We start from the raw sequence: 10,083 nt of genomic DNA, 5'->3' as shown, positions 1-10,083 counted from the left end.
CGGCAGGTCTCGAGAGACGGACTAGGACTCGCCCCAGTTGTACGGACGACGTAGCTAGCGACTATACTGACGAAGCCTCGCTCTTTAGCCGAGCCAATAGTTAGAATAGCCTTCAGCTAAGTCAATGGCTACGACCTAGCAAGGCGCCATTAGTAACATTGCATGTTTCTAAAGAGTCTCACTTGTAACGCCACAATCTCCAGATGTACCAAAAGGATGGGTTAAAGTTAAGTATTACAGAAGCTACGTACTTTTCTTTATAGCATTCATTACGTATCCTGTTTCAGACCTCACGCCCATCTGCGTGAGCGTAGCGCATGCTTTTCGGCTTCCTCTCATTGTGTCTAGGCTGTCTTGTCTAGACACAACACCGTGACACGAGCATCATTGTGACGCAACAAGAGGCATGAGGGATCTGGACATCAATCTCGTTTGCATTGCTCCATGATTTAGTCGTGATGCTGCCTTGCCAATTGCTATCAAAAGTAGTGGTGTTATATCATCAGCAAACCCTCAAGCATGGGTCTTGAGCACAGAGCTCCATTTACAACAATGAGTAGTGAGCTACGAAACACTCGCGCTATTCATTATTATGTACAACGCCGGAGATTAAAATAGATCATGTTTTACAAAGTACGTATATCTGTATCGTCAAACGTTACTGTGTTGAGAGTTGACGTCGATAACATTTTCCCTTACTATCATTTTAGTTATTCATCGACTTTCTATAGACACGAAAGATGGCAGCACACAAATGTCCCAAATATTCGTTTTCAGCCTTTGCCCGTCACAATCTCTCGCTTGTCAAAGTTCTTCAATCAGTAGCTTTACCCGTAGGAAAAGAGAATGTGTAGAAGGCATTACGTGGATAAGAATCTAAGTCCCAAGACAACTGTCTCTGTGCTACTGGTACAAACATGTAAAATAATCTGTTCCTAATTCCTGCGTCAGGTCAAGTGAAAGAGCAATAGCAGTTTATTCTGAAGCTACATTTTTGAAAAACTAAATGGCCGGCTCTAACATCCACTTCTAAGATATACACGAAACATACTGTATTTTAATGAATTTATGCTGGTTGTGGACACCTATTACAAGACCTTAAATATGAGTCTGTGTACATCGTCGACGTGTTTGAGAAAAAAATAGGTTTTCCGTTTTATGATTATCTCCCTGTCTCTAAGACCTGAATCCAAATGCACTGATACATACTCAAACAAAATAGGTGTGCAAGAGATATCCACAAAGCTTATGGTGCAATGTTTGAAATGGTTGACACAGAGATGTATAAAATGAGTAACTGTAAAATACTGAGTGGAAGCAAGTGATCACGTGAAAAACGTTGAGATCGTGTTACATTAGTGTAGCAAAAGCTTGAAAAGGATGTAATGTATAATATCGACGTTGTCCTGTATAGGAGATCTGACGGAAATTCCACCGATACGACGACAGAATCCACTCACATGGTTCATAACCCCCACTCTTTAAACATGTGGGATTTACTGCAGAAATTTACAATTCAACAAGAAGACTTATGAATAAGTATGAGTAAGTAATGATGGTCGAAAATGCATATTTGCCGGCCGAAGTGGCCGTGCGGTTAAAGGCGCTGCAGTCTGGAACCGCAAGACTGCTACGGTCGCAGGTTCGAATCCTGCCTCGGGCATGGATGTTTGTGATGTCCTTAGGTTAGTTAGGTTTAACTAGTTCTAAGTTCTAGGGGACTAATGACCTCAGCAGTTGAGTCCCATAGTGCTCAGAACCATTTTTGAAAATGCATTTTTATTGTGTTATGGGCATACACAGCATACGCCGTATAACAATAGCCTAGCTAATACTAACTGTTCAACGCGACGACCGCCAGTCTCAGTATATGTATTGCAACGGCGCATTCGGTCACACTCTCGCATAGATGCCGGTTATCTGTTGTATATTGGAGCAAGCAGCGGGTGATAAGCAGCGTACACCCCTGACCACCTGACAGACATACTGTACACAACTTAGCCCGTAGCACGTGTGTCATGTAGAGGCCGCATGCATCGCACCAACGCATTAACCTATACCGCACGAACACCACTGTCCCTGGGGTCAGTTGTCCATTGCTTCAGACAGCTTCTGATGTGTTCATGGTGAGGTGTATTACTGTGTACAGTGCATGATGCATAGTCAAAGTTGGAACGTTAGTCGTCACGAGAGTTGGTAGACACGCATTTAATGTACGGCGCGGCAGGATGTAGTACCCGTAAAGTAGCACGAATGTACACAGAACGCTTTCCAAACAGGGGTCATCCTAACTGGAATAAGTTTATCTCCGTGGATACCAACTTACTAGAGAGGGGTTCGTTCACGCCACAGAAAGCCAGCCAAGGTTCTCGCTCAAGGCATGTCCGAAAACCAGACTTTGAGGAAATGGTGTTGGATCGTGTGATCGACCACCCATAAATGAGCATCCGTCAACTTGACCGTGAAATGCACACTTTGAAGGATACAGTATGGAGAGCAACGGTGGAACAAGTATTACACTCCTTCCATATAGAAAGAGTGCAAGTACTGGGACCAACAGATTCTGTCAACGGATTAACCACCTCAGTGTTGTAGTGCCGAACTTCGTACAGTTCGTATTGTTCATGGATAAGGTTTCATCCCCCCCGTGACGGTGTTTTCAACAGCTGCAACAGTCATATCTGGAGTGAGGACAATCCATACGCCACCCATATCGCTGGCCACCAGCAACGATTTTCTGTTAATGTATGGGCGGGCATTGTCCAACATCACCTATTAGGACCTTATTTGGTGCCTTCTTGTTTGACTGGTCCACGTTAACTGGTGTTCCTGCGAGATGTGATGCCGCAGCTCTTGGAGGCTGTATCCCATGTTATCCGCGAAAGTACGTGGTATCAACACGACGGTGAACCAGCCCACTTCGATGTTAATGTCCGCATCAGAACAACACGAATCCACATCGTTAAATTGAAAGGGGAGTTACTGTCCCATGGCAAGGTCAATCGCCGGATCTCACATCTCTTGATTTTTTCCTCTAGGGTTACGTCAAGACGTTGGTGTGCGAAATCGCCATAGAAATGGATGAAGACCGGCTTGCTAGAGTCCAATCTGCCTGTCCGCTGGTACAACGAATACCAGGGATCTTTGAGAGAGTCCAGTACAACTTCATGAACCGTTACAATACATGCAATGAGACTAGCCTTCGTCGTTATGAATTTATTATGAGATACGTTGTTGTTATGTGGTGTACGCTGTGTATGTCCATAATACAATAAATATGCGTTCCCGACCACTGGTTCCCTACCCCAGGGTAATCGACTGTGGACCCGCTATCACCTGTTTCAGTTTGACCCAAAAGGTTTGAGACATGGTGTATGTTGTAAGCCGGAGCCAAGGTAGCCCCTGAGGGCTGGCAACCCATATTACACAACAGAGGACAAGGTTGTCTGTGTCCAAGGCGTACCAAAAACACCATGGTAAACACCAGCTATTTACATATAAGATAATGGAATGAGACATTCCGAGAACTACTTCCTGCAGGGGGAGCTCGAGCCATGGCCTGCAGGAAGTATCACTACGCCAAAACCTGATTGGCTGGAGACAGCTACAGTATTTAGGGGCTACAACGAGCCACGAAGTTCAGTTCACTCCCGATGCCGACCTCGTGGACTTCGATTACGTCTTCGTCTGTGAATTGGACTTTTCCTCGTGTGTGTGTGTGTGTGTGTGTGTGTGTGTGTGTGTGTGTGTGTGTGTGTGTGTTACCACGAACCTTTGTGGAAAATTAGAAGTGAACTTTTGTTTGCCTCAATTAAGAGACTTTTACTGGCATCGTTATTGTACCCTTTCCTTTGTTGTTCAGCCATCAACCTTGTAAACTTACATAAATAAAAGTTGTGTGTGTGAAAAAATTGCGAATTGTCAGTCACAACATGTGTAATGTCGAAAATGTATCGTAACCTGAAGTAACAAGTATAATGAACATCGAGAGCACAGAGACGTGGCAAGAAGGGCGGATTACTGCGTACAAGCCGTCCACGTCCATCGCGAGTACCTATAGTGGTCAGTGCGGGAGAGGTGCGGCGTGCATGCAGATGTAGCGGGGACTTATATAACGGGAGGCGCCTGCAGCCAGGATGTGTGTGCCCTCTCCAATGATTGCCGCAACGTCTACGTTGCGTAAGTGTCGCCAAAGGACTGGACTGTCCTTTGTGTCGGCCACCTGTTACGTAGCGCCAGCCGCTCGGACCACTCGGACGCCCTCCGTCGGTTACCCCTTAATCCCGTCCGTAGCCTCGCACCCCATATGTCATCTCAATATAACTTCTGAAGCGCCGAACATATTGGCATTGGTGGCCTTTCTGTCACTCCAAATTTAGGGCTATGTTCTACGGAGATTCTTCGCAGATGCCGTTGTTTATTCACCAAACCGAGAAACATTGGTCAGCAATGGACAACCGTATCTATTGGGTTGGAGTATAAGTTCGTAACGTTTTCCCGTAGGTATAATAAATACACACAACAGAGACTTTAGTCATCAATAATACATTCTCCTTCACTATTTACACAACTGGCCATTAAAACTGCTACACCACGAAGATGACGAGCTACAGACGCGAAATTTAACCAACAGGAAGAAGATGCTGTGATACGCAAATAATTAGCTTTTCAGACATTCACACAAGGTTTGCGCCGGCGGCGACACCTACAACGGGCTGACATGAGGAAACTTTCCAACCGATTTCTCATACACAAACAGCAGTTGACTGGCGTTGCCTAGTGAAACGTTGTTATGGTGCCTCGTGTAAGGAGGATAAATGCGTACCATCACGTTTCCGACTTTGTTAAAGGTCGGATTGTAGCCCATCTCGATTGCGGTTTATCGTATCGCGACATTGCTGCTCGCGTTGGTCGAGATCCAATGACTGGCAGTCGAGATGACAGGCACCTCATCCGTATGGCTGTAGCGGATCGTGCAGCTACGTCTCGATCCCTGAGTCAACAGATGGGGACGTTTCCAAGACAACAACCATATGCACCAACAGTTCGACGACTTTTGCAGCAGCATGGACTATCAGCTCGTAGACCATGGCTGCGGTTACCCTTGACGCTGCATCACAGACAGGAGCGGCTGCAATGGTGTACTCAACGACGGATCTGGGTGCACGAATGGCAAATGTCATTTTTTCGGATGAATCCAGGTTCTGTTTACAGCATCATGATGGTCGCATCCGTGTTTGGCGACATCGCGGTGAACGAACATTGGAAGTGTGTATTCGTCATCGCCATACTGGCGTATCACCCGGCGTGATGGTATGGGGTGCCATTGGTTACACGCCTCGGTCACCTCTTGTTCGCATTGACGGCAATTTGAACAGTGGACGTTACATTTCAGATGTGTTACGACCCGTGGCTCTACCCTTCATTCGATCCCTGCGAAACCATACATTTCAGCAGAATAATGCACGATCGCATGTTGCAGGTCCTGTACTGGCCTTTATGGATACAGAAAATGTTCGACTACTGCCCTGGCGAGCACATTCTCCAGATCTCTCGCCAATTGAAAAGTCTAGTCAATGGTGGCCGAGCAACTGGCTCGTCACATTACGCCAGTCACTACTCTTGATGAACTGTGGTATCGTGTTGAAGTTGCATGGGCAGCTGTACCTGTACATGGCATCCAAGCTCTGGTTGACTCAATGCCCAGGCGTTTCAAGTCCGTTATTACGGCCAGAAGTGGTTGTTCTGGGTACTGATTTGTCAGCCGGGCGTGGTGGCCGAGCGGTTCTGGGCGCTCAGTCCGGAACCTCGCGACTGCTGCCGTCGCAGGTTCGAATCCCACCTCGGGCATGGATGTGTGTGATGTCCTTAGGTCAGCTAGGTTTAAGTAGTTCTAAGTTCTAGGGGACTGATGACGACAGATGTTATGTCCCATAGTGCTCAGAGACATTTTTTTGATTTCTCAGGATCTATGCACCCAAATTGCGTAAAAATGTAATCGCATGTCAGTTCTAGTATAATATATTTGTCCAATGAATACCCGTGTATCATCTGCATTTCTTCTTGGTGTAGCGATTTTAATGGCCAGTAGTGTATAACAGTTTGCCAAGCGGGGGTAACTTTTTGACTCTGCGACTGCAGAGATCACGTGGTTTTGAGGCGAAGAACTCCTCGGGGCACGTTCAGAGCTGATTTTCATCTGGAAAGCAAGTAGCCTGTAGGTTGTCCGATAGAGAGCGGAAAAAGTGAAAGACTGAGGAAGCAAGATCAGGTGAACAAGGAGGCTGCGGAACGCCCCCCCGAACCCAACTCCTGTGTAGTACCTTGTTTCAGTCTAGCAGAATTTAGGCGGACGTTATCATGGAGTAGCATCACTTCACGCAGTTTTCCGGGCCGTTGTTCTCGTATTGCGTATGCGAGACCTCTCAGCTGTCGACAATAAATGTCAGCAATGATGGCTACACTAAGGGGAAGCGATTCGTAGTACACCACACCCCAGCCGTTCCATCATATGCATGACGTTATCTTCTGCGGATTCGGGGAGGTCTTTATACGGGGAGTTACTGCTTTGTTCGAGCTCAAAAATTCCTTTAATTTCATTGCGTTACAATAAAGGCACCATTCCTCGTCATCAGTAACGATACAGGATAGGAATGGTCGGTGTTGTTCACGAGACAACTGATAGCGAGGAAGCAGAGATGCACATATGTCCATCCGCTGCTTTTTGTGATTTTGCCGTAGAGCATGCGGTACCCGTAAGTCCGAATTTTTAACCTTCTCCAACGTACACAATATTCTCTAGTACACTGACATGGATCATTGTCGATTAATGCGTTTAAACGATCTCCATCAAATCCCGAAGGCCTTCCTGAACGTGGAGAATCCTTGAAACGAGGAAACGATTTTCTTGGCATGGTCTGTCCTGTGACATTACCTCCACACATGGCGCAAATGTTTCTGGCTGCAAATGCTGCTGTCACCCTTCTACTGAACTCAAACAGAAGGATTTGTCAGAAATGTTCCGGTTACTCCGTGTGGAAATCCATTTATCAGTACCTACAGTTCCGCTCACTGACTCTACATTACAAAATGACAATATGTAAACTGAAAAAGCAAGATCAAACTGCAAATATAAATGGCAATCGCTAAATGAACCCATATCTACCTGAATACCAATAAGCAAAACAAAAACGCTACCAACCTGTGCTTCAACCTATAACAGTTCAATTTACAAAACTCGGAGACTATCTCTAATTTAGCTAGTGCTAGAGGCCAGTGAACACAAGAGATACAGATAAATAAATCTTTAGCTGTTGGTTTCCAACGTCTGATCGTTATCAGATATCACAAAAATTATTTACAGCAGCCTGTACGACAACGTTCTTTCTATATCGTCAAGTCAAATAAAAACCACCTTGCATCACGGCCGTAAAATATATATATATCATAAATATTAAAATCTGTGGAAATTGATTATTAATCTACCTACAGTATCATCATCAAGATCCATTAGGGTGGAATCTGATTATAACGGTATAAGGACGTTAGCATACTAGCTGTTTTATGGTACATGAAGATGAGCAGATGATCAAAACATGTGGTTAATAAAGGTCTATTTCTGACGAGCTCTTGATAATTCCGAAATACGACTTTTTTCAAATACGAGGGTTATTCCAAAAGTAAGGTCCGATTGATTGCCAAATTGAAACCACAGTGAACATCAGAAATGTTTTACTTGTAACAATTAGCTACACCTTTCAGCTACTTCTCTACGTAGTCGCCGTTCTGACTTAGACTTTTGTCATAGCGTTGTACCAACTTTTCAATAGCCTCATCATAGAAGGCAGCCGCCAGTGCTTTCCGCCAATTCTCCACGCTGGCCTACACCTCGTTGTCTGTGTCAAAATGTTGTCTTCAAAGACAGCGGTTCATGTGACCAGAGATGAAACTCAGGGGGAGACAATTGCGGACTGTATTGTGGGTAATCTAACATTTCCATTTGAAAACGATGCAGGAGCATCTTCATTGCCCCTGCAGAATGCGGCTGAGAATTGTCGTGAAGACGAAACAGCACGACAGTTATGTAATGTTGGCTGCATAGCTTCAGGCGAAATTTCTCACCAGGCCCTCGTACTTGGCGGCAGACACTATTTTCTAGACATCTTTACGCACTCACTGCGAGCTCAGAAATGAGAAGAGCGACGTGATGCTAACTGGGGTTATACTAGAGACACTACCCAACACATCTGTGCAAAGCTTTATCGGATTTTCACAGTCGTTTCCATTTCGCGACCGATCGGACCTTACTTTTGGAATAACCCTCGTACTTATGAGCTGGGGGGAAACACAAAACTTTTTAAAATACGTTATCCAGAAATAAGAAGACAAATATTGTATAAAGTGAAGCACAAATACGAAATTGGTTCGTAAGAAAGTTAAACTGCAATGAAGAGATCAGAACTGGAGTAAGGTAGAGAGATGAGCTCTTCCCGCTGCTCTTTAATTGTGTTCTAGATATAGACGTAAGGGAATGTAGAGTGTCATTAGTAGTAAGCTACATCAATAAAGGCGTTAGACTAGGTTGCAAAAGAGACAACTTACAAATAGACTGCTTAGCGTCTGTGAATGACCAAGATATTTTTTCAGGTCCAATGAAAGCAGCCACTAGACAAACAGAACAGCTTACAGAACAAGCTGGAAAAGCAAGCTTGCAAATCACCTTTGAGAAAATGAAATTTATGACCAATATTAAGGCAGCCCCAAAGACAATGAAAACTAAATATGGAAAAATTGAGAGAACTAACAAGTTCAGGTAACTAGAAAAAGTAACTGAGGAAGACGTTTTGGAGAGAGAAGCCATCAAAGCAAGAGTTAATTACATGACACCAGCATCAATATTCATAAATGCTGAACTTATACAATACTGTATAGTATTTCGGCCAAAAGCTCTTTATGCAGCAAAATGTTTAACTCTGACCAAAAATTCGGTAATGGAAGCACTGAAAATCACAGAAAGAAAAATACTAAGGAACATTTTGGGACCAGTCAATGAGTAAACACAGTACAAAAGAAGTCATATTAGTGAACTTTATACGAGTACACGTATTGAGAAAATTACAGACATGATTAGGAAAAGGAGAATGGCTTTCTACGGCCACATCTAAAGAATGAATCCCAAAAGATTGGCAAAAGGACTGATCGCTTACTTTGGCAAATTAAGAATGGGTAACACATGGTACAAAGAAGTTGAAAGGGACATGTACGAACTCCAAATTACTCCACAAGATTCTGAGAAAAGATTGCTACTCAGACAGAAATTACAAGACCCCGTGGTTTTTTCATGGGAACCTCTGAAGAAAACAGGAGGCACTTGGACAGAATAAAGAAAAGAGGAATATTAAGAAATGATGACTGAAATGCTGAAGAAAGGAAAGGAGAAAGAGCTGAAATAATTTTAGTCCATAGCGACGTATACGTGGAATAAGACGAAGAAAGAGTGTAGTGAGATAGATATGACAAGCGCAAGTCAGTGAACATCAAATTCCATTATTGCCACGAAGGTTTCGACACTATCAGCAGCCGTGGAATTTATAGTCTGTGAACACGTTCACCCAGGAACTTTTAGCTGCCTTTACAATGTTACTGCTCGCGCCGACCTTAAGTAAGCCTTGTTACCCTTGACTGAGAAAGTGGTTTTGTTGGAACAGTGCTGTCGTTTCCTTAATTTGAACAAAAACACTAGTTACAGGCACGATACAGGTTGAGTGTTTGGTGCTCGGCACAAACTTCTCGCTAGCTGCTGTTACGCAAAGGATGAACGCTATGAAATACTGTACTTCCGTGAATAAAGCCGAAGTGTGTTATACTGGTATGAGAGTTCCAGCCAGAGTAAAACACCATACAGTCCAAGATGAGAGTGTAAATTGTCAACAAGGCAGCAGCTGAGTAGTAGTAGTAGAGGGGTTTTGTGGGCGCACGACAACAAGGTCTTCAGCGCCCGTTCAGTATCATAGTGAGACGGGTGTCAAGAAAAAAAAAAAAAAAAAAAAAAAAAAAGTCAGAATATTTACATAAAACGGAACA

Source organism: Schistocerca americana, chromosome 1, assembly GCF_021461395.2.
Source record: "Schistocerca americana isolate TAMUIC-IGC-003095 chromosome 1, iqSchAmer2.1, whole genome shotgun sequence".
In the NCBI taxonomy this organism is placed as follows: domain Eukaryota; kingdom Metazoa; phylum Arthropoda; class Insecta; order Orthoptera; family Acrididae; genus Schistocerca; species Schistocerca americana.
The sequence above is the reverse complement of the archived record's forward strand: the minus strand, read 5'-3'. Positions refer to the sequence as shown.